The following is an 18,525-nucleotide window of genomic DNA, read 5'->3' on the forward strand; positions in this document are numbered from 1 at the left end:
TGCTGCTGCTTCTTGTGTTCATTTCCTTGCTATCGAATTCGTACCTGACTAGTCTAGTTAGTACTATTGCAGCAGGTTGATTGATGGGAAACTCTTGCCCCTGCTTAACATATCTAAAATCTAGTCAAATTCATCAACAACATATTTTTTATAACAACAATGCATTCAATAATCTGACCTATCTATATGCACACTTTGAGGAACAAACAGGAGATATATGTGCTTCTATTGCTTCTAAATTATATACATGTATTTTTAGTTATTCAACATGCTTCAAGCTTTTTCTCTTCGATTTGGTGCAGGAGGATGCCCGAGCTGACCAGGAGGACACCCTTCTGCACCTTGGCCACCACACAAGCCGTCCTTCTATTTTTTTCGCTGTTTGTTCATGTCCTACTTGTGTTTCAGTTCCATTGGCTCCTACTGCAAGTAGGTCTATAACAGGTGCTTGTGTTCTGCATAGTAGTAGATCTGTTTATGTGAGCTACAATGGCCTACTTCTTCCTAATAATATGAACACTATCTCATCTTGCCATTTCCCCCTCTCCTGCAGGTTAACACCTGGAGAGGCTCGAGCTATGAGCAACGAGCTATTGCCGCCGGATGCTCCAGCGGCGAAACCTCCGTCGATTCCCTCCACGGCCACTACCACTACCCTACCTACCGCCGCCGACGGAACCACCACCATATCCTCGCTCGGCCAAGACCAGCTCCTTGAGATCTTCCTCCTCTTGCCGAGCCTGTCGGCCCTTGTCCGCGCCACCCTCACTTGCCGCTCGTGGCTCGGCGCTGTCCGCTCCTTCCGCAACCTCTTCCGTGCCCTCCACCCGGCGCCCCTCATCGGGATCTTCCTCGATGTCGACAAAGGCAATGTCAGCTTGTTCGCCCCCTTCAGCCACTCAGATCCCGGCGTCAATAAGGACATTACACTGGCAGATTAGCGCAACTTTTCCTTTTCATTTTTCTTATTATTGGAGTGAGGATGTTAGAATGAGGAATTGTATGATAGTAGATATGGAAATAGTGTAATAATATAATCAGGAATAACGACATTTCCATCACTATTGTGTTTTCTTGAACTGTATGCATAAAATGGAATTTGTCGATTTTATTTTTTTTAATTCCTAATTCGTTAGCAGTGGCGTGGGGACAAATTTGCACGCTACTGGTATTTAGGATACTAGTAGCATTGGTATTATAGACGCGCTACTACTATTTCATTAGTAGCAGCGTGGGGTCATAATAGTTGTAGAGTGGGTGGAAACGCGCTACTACTAACTTTGTTAGTATAGCGCGGGTTGAACCCACGCTATTACTAACTATTAGCTGTAGCGCCATACTAGTAGCGCGGGTACCCGCGCTTCTAGTAGCCATTTTACCTGCGCTATTAGTAGCCTTTTCACTAGTAGTGTATCCCTGCGTTTTTAGAATCATGCAAGCCAAATGAGCCCTTACAGAATTACTTTAGTTATAGGTAGGTGTCGAAGAAAACTTTGTGTGGTTTGTCCTGCTCCTGCCGTGACATCGTCCACCTCACCTGAGCCGCTCCATCGACAGAAGCATCCACCAAACCAGACATCATGACTCCTGACCATCTTTTGCTGCCAAAGATCTCCTCCCCTCCCGCCGGCACCCACCGCAACAACATCACTATCATCGACTCGGCAGATGAACCTGAGGAGTACACAGGTCCACAAGAGAGGTCACACTCTTTTGTTTCTGCTTGTGTTATGCATTGCTTAATATTACCTACTACTTTATTGTCCTCTTCACCTCTTAGACTCCAAGTCAGGTCCAAATTGATGTTCAAACTTGAGTTCTAAATTATGTGGGTCACATATCCAGGCATCAATGAATAGTATCTCTGTCTAATATCTGGTTCACCTAGGGTATGCCTATGTTGTTCATCTTGGGTGGGAAACAAATAGTAAAACAATCATAATCTTATTTTATTAAATTAAAGCAATCATCAACCTATTATCATTATTTTTGGATCAATCCACGGGTTGTTACCATTACTCTAGATTTCTGCATGCTCTCCTTACATAATCTCACTATATTTTTTGAACGCATGTCAGATACTGTACACAGTCATGCTGAAAATGTAAAGAAAAAGAGAAGAGTTTTGCGCGGCAATACAATGTCATGCAGACATCGCTCCATGATAGGTTCAATGGCAAACCCTCCCCCCTCTCCAGATTGTAATCCAGAGGAAGATATCTGTTCTGAGGCGGATTCAGACACAGCTGACCACTCCTATTTACCTCCCATGGTGTTTGCTCTAACTTGGCATGATGATGTTAGTCATATCATGCATATGTTGCCTTGCAGTGCCTACTTTCGACATCATATATGTCATCTTCTTAGTTTAGACATGTTCTGTAATGCCACCTATTTAGTTTCAATATCATATATGGGAATTATGCAATGCCATCCTGTTTAACCCGGCATCATATATTTGAGTGATATCTAGCCCATCCTTTTCTTCATTAAATTTCCATTTGTTGACAATGTTTGTACACTAAACTACTCTTCCTGTCAAACAGCCATTTGAGTGGGTGATGAAAAAATCTAGAGTGAAAACAAGGCCTTCAGAGCAGACAGTGCTACCTGTCGAATCAGATCTCTTGCTGGGTCCCGATAGCTCCTCAGAGATGGATTCAGAGATAGATGACCAGTCCTATTCCTCCATCGACGTGTATGCTCTAACTTGGCATGATTCTACTGCTCATATCATGCATATGGTGTCTTGCATTGCATAGTTTAGACATCATATACACAATATTCAACACCATGTTCTTAGTTCAGACATCATATATGCGAATGCCCTCCGCTTAGCATATAAATCACATATGTGAATTAAATCATACGATCCTCGTTACTTAGATAACATTTATCTGAATTATGTCATGCGATCCTGTTTAGTTAGTCATCATATCTATGAATTATGTTATGCTATGCTATCTAGTTTAGCTAGACATCATATATGTGAAATTATGTCATGCTATCCGTTTTAGTTAAACAATATACATGTCAATTATTTAATGCCCTCTTTTTGTCCACACTATCTATTGCATATGTCTCTCATACAATGTCTATACATTCAATTATGTTTCCTGTTTATCAGCCATTTGAATTGGAGCGGGTGATGGCAGAATCTAGCGAAGTAAAAACACAGTCTTAAAATAAAACAGTGCTACCTCTTGGTGGAGATAGCACCTCGGTTGTACATGCACGAGAACCGGCCCTACCACACATAAAGCAGACTCTCGCATATTTTACCCCTACTGTGATGGACACAGAACCAGCTTCACCCAATCTAACCCCAACCCCAGCAGATAGTAACCCAGTTCCTGTTGACACAACACCATCTCCACCACAGAGCTCCCAAACAAGAGTAGTTAGTAAGGCAGCTCCAGTGCCCAAAGCGCCAGTACTACCACGGCGAACCCCAACTCTACCAGTTAGTACACCTATTCCTGTGGAGGAAGCACAACCAACCATTCATAGTTTAGCATCTATCGCATTTGATGTTGTTAAATCCTATGTGCGTATCTTCCCATCATGGAAATATTATACCGAAGATGAAGGAAAATGCCAGTTGCAGGTGTTTGTCCAGGAGTTAGGTGTAAGTAATGTTATTCATGGCAATTACTTTGCTTTGTCCCATACATTCTACCTCCATGATGGTTATAATACAACAAATTTCCCCATCTTTCTTTGTAGAGAAGGACCGATTTGGAATTTTGGGATGAGGTAACCTGTGCTAATACCTTTGCTATCTTCAAGAATGCTTGGTGGCAGTATCGGAATTACCTGAAGAAAATGTACTTCATTGGCAAAGAAACTCATCAAATTCCCTTACGTTCTCCTGAGACACATTTACTGGACGATGACTGGGAATGCCTGGTTCTTTATTGGTCCCGAACCAAGAATGTGGTAAGGTCTATGAGCTCATTTTATTTTAAGTACTATATGCTTGCGTCTTACTGTAGTCTATTCATGTAGAACAAGTGCTTAAACCTGAAGAACCACTGTTCTCATTTAAGATTCCATTGCTATCGTGCATACTGCTTTGCTCTTGTATCACTGTATTTACTCATACAAACTTATTTTAAATTGAACTATCCAATGGAAACTCCAATGGCACAACGGGTATGTTTATGCGTGTTTCTTTAACAGGTTTGCTCTTATAAATAGCTCTGTTGATTTCAATTTCAATTGTGTATACAGTTGACTTTTCATATCATGCACATTACTAGCATCATAACAGGGCTAATAGTGTTGTTGTACATGTAGACCCGTGGTACCCATCTAAAATCATGTTGTGCCGTTTAGTTTCCCACGCTTTGTATTCTTTCAGTGCTGCTTTCTCTTGAATTGACATGATTTGAACTGTGTCTCTATTTTGATTTGGCAAGACAATGCAGTGACCATAGGACATAGATATATGTTTGTTTGATGCTTTTATAATGTACTACTTGGCAATAGAAGACTTGGTAGTTTAATCTTGTCCACCTTACTATTGAACTGGTTCACCGAAATGAGTTTCATATACTAGTACATGCTAAACCTGTTATGTGTCTTCTTGTTTCTTCTTTTAGAATGCTGACCGAATATTGGGGAAGAGTGCCTTATTAAGCAATGGTAAAGGAAGTAATGCAGATAAGGTTCAGGATCATGAGACATCCTTGTTGGTCTCCAACAAAGCTGATAAAACAGCTAAGGAAAACTATCTTGAAGACAGTGAGGCAACCCCAAAGTCCTGTCTTGGTTTAATGTTCGAGTTACTGGCCACTACCGCTTGCACAAGCTATTCAAACTCATTATCTGAATTAGTTCGGTTTCTTGAGTCTCAACTACAAGCTGAAAGACATCGATCAGCTATGCTGCGACAAGAAGCGAAAGGACTGCAGAAGTCCATGGAGCATTCAGATGCATACTTTTTGGTGCAACAACAAGCGTTGGAGGATTTGAGTGCCAAACAGGACAAAGCTAATAAGCTTGCTAAGCTTATTGCCAGCGTGGTGGATACCCAGGATAACGTTTCTTGAGCTCTTCTAAAGTTGTTTCGGTTATGGACTTTTTTTGCTCCTGCGTTTATTTGCAGTGGTGGCCAATTTTGATGGCCAGTGTATGTAATGTGATGCTTTATTCCCTATATTCGCATTGGTGGCGAACTTTGATGCCCAATGGATGTAATATGTGTAATAGTTGTAATAGGCTAGCGTTAGTTGCTTGCTTATTTATTTCCTTATTGTCCTGTTTAGTTGTTTGCTTGTAGTCCATGCAGTTCTTTTTTCAGGTTTTTTTAGTGGCCACAATAACCTAGTTTTGGTAACTAGGCCACAATAATCATGGAAACACACGGACTGTTGTAACCATGGGCCTCCTGCGGGCCGTAGGATCCGTGGGCCTTCTACGGGCTGTAGGATCCATGGGCCTTTTACGGGCCGTAGGATCCATGGACTTTCTACGGGCCATATGATCCATGGGCCTTCTACGGGCCGTAGGATCCATCAGTCTTCTATGGGCCGTAGGATGCATGGGCCTTCTACGAGGCGTATAATCATTTCGCCAAACATGGGCCATACTATTCGTGGACCATAATGGGACGTTAATAGGCCATATTTGATAACGCCATGAAAATAGCCTAACGGGTTAACGGGCCACAAACGGGCCAAATGTAACCACATTTGGCCCGCAAATGGACTCTCTTCTATGATGATAATTTTGGTAATGTCATGGCACACTTCTACGACAGCACATGTATGACTATCTTCATTCTGTCATAAATTTATCATGGATGTACATGCATGACAGAAAACATGACCTACTGTGACAAACACGTATCATCACGGAAGTGTCTTTTTTTTGTAGTGCTACCTGCTGGAACGGTCATCACTTGGCTGGATCTCCAAGCTGCTTTTCATGCCCACTTCATTCCTCAGGGAATCATGGACAAGAAGAAGCGCGAGTTTCGTGACCTCACCCAAGGCAACAAGACTATAGATGATTATCAGCGGGAATTTCTGAACTTGTCTCGTTGTGCTGAAGAAGACATTGCAACTGATGCTTGTTGGCAAGAAAAGTTTCGTGATGGACTTCACCCTAATATCAAGCTAGCATTGCTCATTCATGATTTTGCTGACTTCGCGACCTTGGTGAACAAGGCTATTCAGGTTGAGACTGGTCTTCAGGAACATCAGGGATCCCTTAGGCGCAGCCGTTATGTTGTCTCATCTTCGGGAACGTCAGCGCAGTAGCGTCGGATATGGATTCCCCCATAGCATGTATCATCCAACTGCCCTGCACTAAGACAATCTTATGCTGCACCGCGTCTGCCTCCACCCCCACCGAGGCAGCCTCTTCGAACTGTACCACCCTAAGCTCGTGCTTCCAATCCCAATGATGAACTTTGCTTCAGGTATGGTCGCCCAGGTCACCTTGCCAAAGAGTGCAATCAGAAAAAAAACCAACTAGCTCTGCCTTCAACTGGCTGTAACAATCAGCCCCATAACAACAATGCCAGACCATATGGTCGTGGTCAGGCTAATCATGTTGATCTGAATGAAGCTCAAGACCATCCTGCCACTGTGATGGGTACTCTTCTCGTTAATTCAGTACCGGCTTCTGTTTTATTCGATTCAGGAGCATCACATTCATTCATGTCAGAAAGTTTTGCATACGCACACGACATTCGATGTGAGCCCATGAACACCCCGATAGTGGTACGCACCCCTGCAGGCCAATGCCAAACTACCATGATTGGTCGCGACGTTCCCGTTGATATTGAAGGGTTGGGATTCCTTGTTTCTCCCATTATTCCGGGGTCTTCCAATATTGACCTCATTCTGGGAATGGAATGGTTGAAAGCACATACTACATCTATGTTTGCGCCACGAAAGTCATCATCTCCTACATCCTTCTGATGAGATAGTAAGCTACCATGCTCAGATTGTTCAAAATGCTGAAGCACGACATTATATCTTGAATGCATTGAATGCAGCACCTCTTGAGGGAATTGAAAAGATTCCAGTTTTTCATGACTTCCTAGACGTCTTTCCAGAAGAACTTCCAGGAATACCCCCTGCTCGGGCTGTCGAGTTCGTCATCGACTTGAAACCAGGCACCGCTCCTATTGCCAAACAACCTTACAAGATGCCGCCTCATGAGCTCCTTGAACTTAAGGAGGAAATCAACAAATCTCTTCGCAAGGGTTTCATTAGTCCAAGTTCCTCTGCTTGGGGAGCACTTTCTCTCTTCGTCAAGAAGAAGGACGGAACGAATCATTTGGTCCAAGATTACCATCCTATCAACCAGACAACAATTCAGAACAAATATCCCCTTCCTCGGATCAATGATCTATATGATCAACTAGCTGGTTCATCAATATTCTATAAACTCGGCTTGAGGTTAGGTTACCACCAGATCTGTGTTCGTGAAGAGGATATTCCCAAGACCGCCTTTGTTACTCGATATGGTTCATATGAGTACATCGTCATGTCATTCAGTTTAACCAATGCTCCAGCTACTTTCTCTCGTCTGATGAACTACATATTCATGGATTACCTCGACAAGTTCATCGTAGTCTATCTAGATGATATCTTGGTATATTCGAAGAACAAAGAAGAACATGCTAAACATCTTCGACTTGTTCTAGAGAAGCTTCGAGAACATCAACATTATGCCAAGTATTCCAAGTGTCAGTGTACAAAAAGAGGGGTACGCTTTTTGTACCACTATAACTGTGCACAGGCAGTCTGAGCCACAGGCACCACCACACTGATCAAGGCAAGGGAGGTGAGCCAAGGTAAGGCCGGAGATCAAGAGAAGCAGAACGACGCCAAGACCAAGACCACAAAGAGCAAAGGGGACGAAGCGGACCCCCCGGCAAGATCCTTGCCGGGAGGCGGTTTTAGCAAACCCGGCAAGACCCTTGCCGTGGCAGCTCGCCCCACACCTACGGAGTGAGTCACCCTTGAGTCCACTGCCCCCATGGGGCAAGGATTCGGGAGACATCCCCGTGGTGGCATGCAGATCTTTGTGAAGACATTCGAGATCAGATACACCCTTCAGAAGATGATGATCCTTGGCGGGATCCCTGCCAAGGAGGACCACAAGGCCCCCGGCAAGAGCCTTGCCGAGGATGACAGCAGGCGCCACGGCAAGACCCTTGCCGGGGCCCCAGCAAGGCCCTTGCCAAGAACACCCGTTGGGCCACCATCAGGCCCACGCCAGTCAAACCTCCACCACCGTTCGCATGCAGCTGCCGACCCAACCAGCTGGGCAGGCACCTGCGTGGCGGCATGCAGATCTTCATGGAGACCCACCACTGCGCCACCTTAGCTGCCTGCCTACCTACATGGCACCGCGGGCGCCGCTGGCCAGGGCGCATGTCGACGCGAGAGGGAGCGGCGACGGACGAGACATGGCTCCCCCCCGTCCCCGATAAAGCAAGGACACCTGGGCAAGACGCACTAAATGCACCTTGTCATGTAATGCGAGGGATAACCTCGCATCACTGCTCACTTTCCACCTCCTGGTGCTACTGTGGCAACCCCTTTTCCTATAAAAGGAGGCCCGAGGCGACCAGGAGGAGGATTCGACTTTTTGGAGCTCCTCACGCCCCATAGCTAGCTCAAGAACACAGATATACAATCCACCAAAGCAGGAGTAGGGTTTTACGCATCCCCGCGGCCCGAACCTGGATAAATGAACCGTGTGCTATCTGTTTGATCCGCTCTTCTCATGACCCCGCGCCCCGCAACCGTAGTAGGGATTCTTCTGATCCCATAGGTGTCGTTCCCACCGACACCAAGTGCGCAATTCTGGCTTCCCGAAGTAATCTACCTTGGGTATGTCATCTCCAGGGATGGTATTGCCATCAACCCAGAGCGTGTTCCGGCTATTCTGGACTGGACCCCTCCGAAAACTGTCAAGCAAGTCACGAGCTTTCTCGGACTTGCTAGCTATTGCTGCCGTTTTGTTGAGAACTTCTCCAAGATCGCCAAGCTAGTGACCAATCTGCTACACAAAGGTGTTAAGTTTGATTGGACTAATAAGTGTCAGGAAAGTTTCCAGGCACTCAAGGACAAGCTGACATCTGGCCAGTGCTTTCTCCCCCTGATTCTCGCAAGGGCTTCGTCATCTATTGCGATGCTTCACATGAAGGATTAGGCTGTGTCCTAATGCAAGAGCGCAGGGCGATTGCCTATGCCTCCCGTCAAGTGCGTCCTCACGAAGAGAACTACCCTGTTCATGACCTCGAGCTTGCTGCGGTGTAATGACCCGAGACCGACGCTCCAGAGGCCTTCCATGTATCTCGAGTTCGTCGTGTGCACTTTATTTGTTTGTTGCATTTCATCATCGCATCATCCGCATTGCATCCGCATGTTTTCTCAAAACTTGCATTCATTCGTAGTTCCCGCTTCTCCATGTCGCCTTCGTTTTCCCTTGTGAGACCAACCGCTCTTTCGTTGTCCGACCGTTTGAGCCTCTCTACATAGTGCATAGATACCGTCGCGTGTGTCCGAAAGCTGTCCCGAACCCGACCCGGGCAGTCATGACCATTGGATCCGGATCATCCCCAAACATCCCTAAAACATCTTCATTTTTTTCATTGGACACCCTAGCCCATTTCTTGCCGTTCGTCCGATTACGATCGCAGGGGCTAATAGCCCCTTCCCAATTCCTACCTACTATATATAGCAGATAAACTCCTAACCCAAAATTTTAGGGACAATGTCCCATCCATCTCCTCACCCACCGCCGCCCCCATTTCCCTTGGGATCCTCCTAGATCCCCGTTGCTCCAATCTGCAGCCCAGACCACCTCCCTCGTTTTCAGCATCCACCAACCACATCCAGTGAAGCTCCTCCCGTTGGCTCCTGCCTCCATGGCGCTGTCGCTGCCGGCGACTAGACCAGCAACAAGCCGCCACTCCAGCAGGACCACGCGTCCCCGCTCCACCGCTCCAATTTCCCTATTCATCTCATTGCTCCCTCCCATCTCAAATCTCTCCCTTTTCTACAGCAACATGAGGAGGCCATGGGAGCTGCCCTTTTGCACCTCGCCACCATCCCCCTGCCCGCCGGAGCCATGCCTCCCTGTGAGCCGCAGCCATGGCGACAGTCTTCTTCCACGCAGCGCCCGCCTTGTCCCGTTCATCATCATCGCCGGGAGCTCCAAGCCGCTCCCAAGCTCTGCTCCATCCCATCGCCTTTGCGCCAATTTCCCTTGCTCGGACCTGCAAGCCTCTCTCGTTCCCTCGCAGCAGAGAAGGCCATGGATGGCCCCAAGGATCATGTCATCGCTCTATTCAGACGGGAACCAGCCTCCCCAACCGGCGCCCTACCTGCGCCTCCTGAGGAGCTCATCGTCGCCCCGTTCCCTGCTTCCCGGAGTTATTCACCGTGAGGCCTTCTTCGAGCCATGTCGTTCCAAGCTTCAAGTTCCCCCGCCACTTCTTTCGTTGGAACCGGACGGGACCAACCGGATCTGCTCTTCCCCGCCTCGATCCGCCGCTTCCTTGCCGGAGTTCACGCCAAGTCCGGCTGCCACCCAGCCTCTGCATCGTGTGCTGCCTCCCCTGTTTCTGCATGTGAACGAGTACGAAGATGCACACCTCCTACCTGCGTTGACCGAGGCCGCGCCAGGTCAGATCTCGCCAGCGTCCTCGCGCCTGTGGGCCACTCCAAGGCCCAGCCGCGGCCTGCCAGCTCCTCCTCTAACCGGCCCATGCGGCCTGGTGAGCACCTAGATCCAGTGCCCTCTCCTCTACACTGTTGGGCCAGCCAGATTCGGCCCGAGTAACATTTTTTCCACAGAACGTTTTCACTAATTAACTAGTGCATTACAGATTTGCAGAAAACCCCCTAAGCTTCATGCATTTAATAACTCACAAACCGGGCATCGGATTAAAATGATCTTTATATATAAAATGCTTAGAATTTCATCTAGTTTCACAATATGCAACATTCATACATGTTTGAAATGTTTAAATTGTTGTTTGTATGAATTTGCTTAAATAACATGCTAAAATGACTTATTTCATAACCAAATAACCGTAGCTCCAAACTTAATAAAATTTATATGTAAATGGGGTAGAAAATGCATAGCTTAACATGGTAGCATTACTTTGCATGTTTAACAACTCTAAAATTCTGTATAGGGCAGAACAGTACCAAATTCATAATATGCATATGGGGATTTTCCAGAATTGTTGTTTATTATTTCCGGCCTCATTTAAACTTGCCTAGATAGGTAGTTTTATTATGCTTCACCTCTTTCCATGTTTAATAACATTTAATATTATTGAGTACCTAACCGAGAGTGAACAAAATAATTGAATGTGGTGTTTTGTCAATATACATTTTGTTGCATATTGAGCTCCACTTAAGTTGTAGTGTTGTTTGTGCACTTTGCCATGCCATGCATCATACTTTGTTGTGCATCATGCCATGTTTATGTGGTGATTGTTTACTATGTTGCTTGCTTCTTTCCGGTTGTACTTCTTCTTGTTAGCTTCGGTTTCGTTTCGGAGTTGTGAGGATTCGTTTGACTACGTCTGTTTCTCTTCTTCATGGACTCGTTCTTCTTCCGAGCGGGATTTCAGGCAAGATGACCATTACCCTCGATAGCCCTTTTATTTTTGCTGGCTAGTTGTTCGTTCTATCGCTATGTCGCGCTACCTACCACTTGTTCATCATGCCTCCCATATTGCCATGTCAACCCTCTAACCCACCTTCCTAGCAAACCGTTGTTTGGCTAAGTTACCGCTTTTGCTCAGCCCCTCTTATAGCATTGCTAGTTACAGATGCTGTGCAGATTGCTCCATGTTGGGATATCACTATATCTATTGTTTAATTAATGCATCTATATATTTGGCAAAGGGTGGAAGGCTTGGCCTTATGCCTGGTGTTTTGTTCCACTCTTGCCGCCTTAGTTTCCGTCATACATGTGTTATGTTCCTTGATTGTGCGTTCCTTATGCGGTTGGGGTTATGGGACCCCCTTGACAGTTCGCTTTGAATAAAACTCCTCCAGCAAGGCCCAACCTTGGTTTTACATTTGCTTGACAACCTATAACTTTCCCTTGGGGTTGCTAACCCATGGGTCATCCTTATTTTAACCCCCCCGGGCCAGTGCTCCTCTGGGTGTTGGTCCAAACTGGGCGATGTCCGGCGCCCCCTGGGCAACCGGGGTCTGAGCTAACCCGACATCTTGCCCATCCGATGTTCCATGAGAACGAGATACATGTGACTCCTATCGGGATTTGTCGGCACAACGGGCGGTCTTGCTGGTCTTGTTTTACCATTGTCGAAATGTCTTGTAACCGGGATTCTGAGACTAATCGGGTCTTTCCGGGAGAAGGAATATCCTTTGTTGACCGTGAGAGCTTGTGATGGGCTAAGTTGGGACACCCTTGCAGGGCATAAACTTTCGAGAGTCGTGCCCGCGGTTATGTGGCAGATGGGAATTTGTTAATATCCGGTTGTACAGAACTTGACACTAGACTTAACTAAAATGCATCAACTTCGTGTGTAGCCGTGATGGTCTCTTTTCGGAGGAGTCCAGGAAGTGAACACGGTTTGGGTTATGTTTGAACGTAAGTAGTTTCAGGATCACTTCTTGATCACTTCTAGCTTCACGACCGTTGCGTAGCTTCTCATCTTACTCTTGTTTGTGTATGTTAGCCACCATATTTTCTTAGCACTTGCTACAACTCCACCTCATTACCTTATCCTACCCATAAGCTTAAATAGTCTTGATCTTGCAGGTTTTGAGATTGCTGAGTCCTCATGACTCACAGATACTACCAAAACAGTTGAAGGTGCCGATGATACCAGCGCAGGTGATGCTACCGAACTCAAGTGGGAGTTCGACGAGGACGTTGGTCGTTACTATGTTTCGTTCCCTGATGATCAGTAGTGGAGCCCAGTCGGGACGATCTGGGATCTAGCATTTGGGGTTATCTTCTCTTCATTTGGATTTGACTGTAGTCGGTCTATGTGTGTATTTTGGATGATGTATGAATTATTTAAGTATTGTGTGATGTGGCGATTGTAAGCCAACTCTATTTATCCCTTTCTTGTTCATTACATGGGACTATGTGAAGATGACCCTTCTTGCGACAAAACCACAATCCAGTTATGCCTCTAAGTCGTGCCTCGACGCGTGGGAGATATAGCCGCATTGTGGGCGTTACCTGCAGTTATCTATGCACCGAAGCTATGGCATCAGTACCTTCTCGGTAATCGTTGTGAGATCTTCACCGACCATCAGAGTCTGAAGTACCTGTTTACTCAGCCAGATCTGAACCTCCATTAGCAGCGATGGATGGAAGCTATTGCTGGCTACAACTATGGTATATCCTACACCCCTGGGAAAGCTAATGTAATGGCCGATGCCCTGAGCCGCAAGTCTTATTGCAACAATCACATGGTCTTCAAAGCTCAACCCCGCCTTTATGAAGAGCTATGCAAGCTGAACCTTCAACTAGTTCCACAGGGTTCTCTGAATAACCTTGTCCTAGAACCAACTCTTCTCAAAGCTATTAAGACTGCACAAGCCAAAGATGCTCACATTGATTTGATGAAAAAGTATCTTGCCTTAGAGAAATCCAGAGATTTCTCACTTGGAAGATGGAACCTTATACTTCAGAGATCGTATTGTAGTACCCCGGTTTGAGCTTATGACAGAGAAGGTAATGAAAGAAGCGCATGACACCCCTCTCTCTATTCATCTGGGAAGTACCAAGACGTACTTAGACATTCATCAGAAGTACTGGTGGTCTAAAATGAAGCAAGACATTGCTCGATATATCGAAGAATGTGATGTTTGCTGTCGCGTCAAAGCAGAACATCATAAATAGGCTAGACTTCTACAACCGCTTCCAATTCCTGAATGGAAGTGGGATAAGATCCAAATGGACTTCTTCAATGGCCTTCCCAAGTCTCAGAAAGGTAATGATGCTATCTTCGTCATCATCGACCAATTTTCGAAAGTTGCTCACTTTCTGCCAGTCAAGGAGACAATCACTGCTAGTCAATTAGCAAACTTGTATATCTCCAGAATTGTGTCACTCCATGGCATTTCTAAGGAGACCAGTTCAGACTGCGGCAGTATATTCACTTTGAAGTTCTGGGATAGTTTCCAAGAGGCAATGGGAACTCATATTACCTGGAGCACTGCTTATCATCCCCAATCCCAATTCCAAGTTGAGTGAGTCAATCAAATTCCCGAGGACATGCTTCGGGCTTGTGTTATATCTTTCGACAAGAAGTGGGAAGAATCTCTCCCTTATGCAGAGTTCTCTATAACAACAGTTATTAAGCCAGCTTGAAGATGGCACCCTTCAAAGTGCTTTATGGACGTAAGTGCCGAACCCCTCTGAATTGGTCAGAAACTGGGGAATGGGCGCTCATTGGTCCAGAAATTATTCAACAAGCTGACGAGCAGGTTCTCATTGCCTGGGATAATCTCAAGGCGGCCCAGTCCCGCCAGAAGAGCAACTGTGACCGAAAACACTGGGGTTCAACTTATCAACCTGGTGAACAAGCTTATTTGCGTGTCACTCGTTTGAGAGGCCCTCATCGGTTCGGAGTCAAGAGCAAGCGAGCTCCGCGCTACATTGGTCCCTTCCGAATTCTTGCCCATCGTGGACTGGTGGCTTATCAACTGGAGTTGCCACCTTAGTTCTCTCACGTCCATGAAGTCTTCCACGTGTCGCAACTTCGTCGATGCTTCAAGGATCCAAAACGTGAAGTGGATCCAGAACTGATTGAAGTGGAAGATGATCTCACCTATAAAGAGCATCCGATATGCGTTCTTGAAGAAGCTGAACGTCGAACCCACCAGAAGGTTACCAAGTTCCTCAAGGTGCAATGGTCAAATCATACTAAAGATGAAGCCACTTGGGAACGCGAGGATAACCTCCATGCTGAATACCTCGATCTTTTCCCTTCTACCTCTTAATTCTTTGGACGAGAATTTCTTTTAGAGGAGGAGAGTTGTAACACCCCTGTGTAGTGATGCTACAGTAACCCCTGGGGTTAAGTTAATCATTTTGCTAATCAAGTGTTATTCAACATTGTTTCTTATCTCTTTCAAATTCCAGTTGAACTCAAATTCAAATTTTGAGTGAAATTCAAACTTTTTCAAACATGAAAACTAAAATGGTCAACATGTGCCAAGTAATACATAGCTAATACTGGTGGTGAACCAACAATTTTTGCAAAATGTTTAATTGGCCTAAACTTCTTAAAATAGCGACCTAAGCAATTAAATTAAATGCCTTTTTAATTTATAAAACTTGCAAACTATTTCTAAAGCCTCACAATCTTTCTGTGGCAGTGCACGATAATTCTTTGAAATTGTTTTGGCCAGTGGCATATTTTTGCAAGGTCAATTGTGGCAAAAAAGAAATGCAAAAGCTATTGGGAGAAAGAAAAACAGTAAAAGAAAAGGCAAAAAGGGAAAAGAGAAAACCTCCCCTGTCCCACCACTGGGCCTTGGCCTAATAGGCCGGCCTAGTCAGCCCACTCCCTCCCGGACGCCTTCTCCTGTTCCCTGAGATGTGCCGCTACAAGGGCTGGCTCCTGCCGAACCACCTCGCCGGCGACGATGACGGATATGGGCCCCGCGCCTCCCCGCCTCCTCGATCCCCTCTCCCACTCGCATGCCCTCCTCCCAGATCCACCCCCCGCTCACTTCCTCTCCCCCTCATTCCCCATCGATGCCCGAGCGTGGTCGCCGCCGTCCTCCGTTGTTGTCGCGGCCACTGGTGGCCCCGTGCCCGCTGGCCCTATCGGTGAGCTCCGTTGGGGTTGACTCCTTCGACCGGTGGCCTCAGCTGGAGCTCGAAGGCGCTGTAGCACAGGATCCCCTTCGACCCCATCTACCGGTCGCTGCCGTCATTCTTCTTCGTCTCCGACACCGTCCTCTGCTGCTCCAAAGCGTTCACCGGGACACCGTGTGGCCTCTCGGTGAGAACACGCTCCTTTCGTCTCTCTCTATGGTGTTGTTCGCCGCCCGAAGCCGCCGCTCCGCTAGCACTCGCATGCATCGCCGCCGTGGCCATCGCCATTGTCACATGCGGCAGAGCCTCACATCGAGATCCTGGAGCTCATGCGAGTCCCACGCCACCACTAGCGCGCCTCCCCGTGCTGTGCAGCTCTGGTTCCACCGACGACCGACTCTGTTGTCCGTCGGCGACGACCTAGTGCTCGGCACCGGCCATTTCATCTCACGCTCGTGCCGAAGATCGATTCGGAACGTTGCTCCTGTTCGAACGTGACCAACCGCCGCCATTTTGGCCGCCGGACGGTGATTTCCGACCACCCCCGCCGCGCGCCGCCACGCGATTTGGTCACCGGAGCTCTAACCGGCGCCGACACTGACGTGGCTTAATGGGCCCCACCCCTGGGTCGCTGACTAGTGGGCCCTGATGGCCGAGTTGACTAGGTTGACCCAGTCTACTACTGACTGGGCTGCCCAGTGAGACTAACGTGTGGGCCCCACTTGTTTAAATCGTTTTAAAAATAAATAAATCTGGTAACTAAAATATGTTAATTAATTAGTAATTAGTTAGTCCCTCACACCAGGGGCCCACCCCTCTAATTAGCCTGTTAGTTTAGTTTCAATTACTGTTAGACTAACAGAGGCTGACATGTGGGTCCTACTAGACCCACAGGTCAGGTTTAACCCTGGTCAGTGAGTGTGTTGACTGCTGACGTCACCCCCATGCAATGCTGATGTCATAATGAATTTCTGTTAATTTAGATAAATGCAGAAAATGTTTAAATCTTTAGAAAATCATAGATAATAAATCGTAACTCAGATGAAAATGTTTTCTATATGAAAATTGCTCAGAAAAATCCAATGAATCCGAGTACGCGGCTCGTTCATATGTCACATGCGTCTAGCATGCTGAACTTGGAACTTTCCCCCTCTTTTCCTTTGTCTGGAATCCGACTAACATCGGGAATTCATCCTCACATGTTTATCCCCTCCGTCTGCAACGTGTAGTACTACGTTAGGTCGACCCTAGTTCTGTATATCGTCATGTCATGCTTAGTGTTGCATTTGTTTGCTTATATTTACTATTTCTTCCCCCTCTTATCTCCAGTAGACCCCGAGACCGATGTTGCCCCAGTGATTGACTATGTCACCAACGACCCTTCACTACTGCAGGATGCTGCTAACGCGACACTACGATCAGAGACCCTTCGACGTAACTGTGTGCGATGCCATAATCGCAAATGGTGGTGTAAAAAAACCATCAAAAAATTTGCAAAACGTTTGCGATGGAGGATGCATCAAACACGGTTCAGATTTTAATTGCATGTGCGATGTAGGGCATATGGTTCAGCTCAATTAACTCTTTGCGACGAGGAGGAACAAAAGAAACGGGCAGCCAGATGAGGGCGTGTGCGATGTACAGCATACGGTTCACTCGGATGAACTGTTTGTGATTAGGAAACATAGAACAAATGGTTAGCCAGATCAAGGTGTGTGTGATTGAGGGCATACGCTTCAGAAGGATTAACTGTTTGCGATTAGGCAACAGGACAAAAACGGGTCAGCCAGATCAAAGTGTCTGCGATTGATGGCATACACTTCACATGGATGAATTGTTCGCGATTAGCCAAAACAAACTGAAACAGTTAGATAGATCAATGTGTGTGCACTAGACGGGCACACACATTCTAATTAAAAGAAGCATGGGCGATGGTAATAACGAGCGTGCACGGTTGTTGGAATAAGACGTGTGCTGACATTGCCTATTGCGGTGCACCCTATGGTGCAAACGCCACATACGCGGCCGAGAAGGCGTACATGCCCACGTTACGCCTTTCGGGAATAGTACCGCACTTATAAACGTCAGTAAATTATGAGCATGCGTCCCGTCACATTCCAAATTGCAAACCTGTTCACACCGATCAAAACCTAAACGGTTTCCCACTTAGGAGCGTATTAATACTCGGTTATAAATACTACTACTCCAAGATGACTGCACATTCCTCCTCAGATCCTCATCCGCCAAAAGTGAAAAACAAACAAGTCGTTCCCTTGCGTCCGCCATGGCCAGTGTGAGTTCTGGGTCGAGAGATTGCCACCAAGGTGAGGCGAGCCTGGAAGCGGAAGCACAAGAGATGTCCCGCCTTGCCGCGAAAGTAGCCAACATGTCCCGCCGCACGGCCGTAGCAGCAAAGAGGTCCCGCCGCGCCGTCAAAGCAGCACAGAGGTCCCGCCACATCGTTGATGCAGCAGATTGGTCCGGCCGCGCTGCGGAAGCAGAAGAGATGTCCCATCGCGCCGTGAATGTAGCAAAGATGTTCTCCCGCACCGCGGCGGCCTAGGAAAATGTCTCGCTGGCAGGCGAGGACTCTTACAGGCACATGCGTGCCCTCATCCCTAGGCAGATGGATCAGATCTCCAGGTGGGCGAGGTTGCAGGATGACATGAAAGCCTCGTTTGAATAGTCTACCGATGTCATCCGACAACTAAATGAAAGCAATGC

Source organism: Triticum dicoccoides, chromosome 7A (genome assembly GCF_002162155.2).
Source record: "Triticum dicoccoides isolate Atlit2015 ecotype Zavitan chromosome 7A, WEW_v2.0, whole genome shotgun sequence".
Taxonomy (NCBI): domain Eukaryota; kingdom Viridiplantae; phylum Streptophyta; class Magnoliopsida; order Poales; family Poaceae; genus Triticum; species Triticum dicoccoides.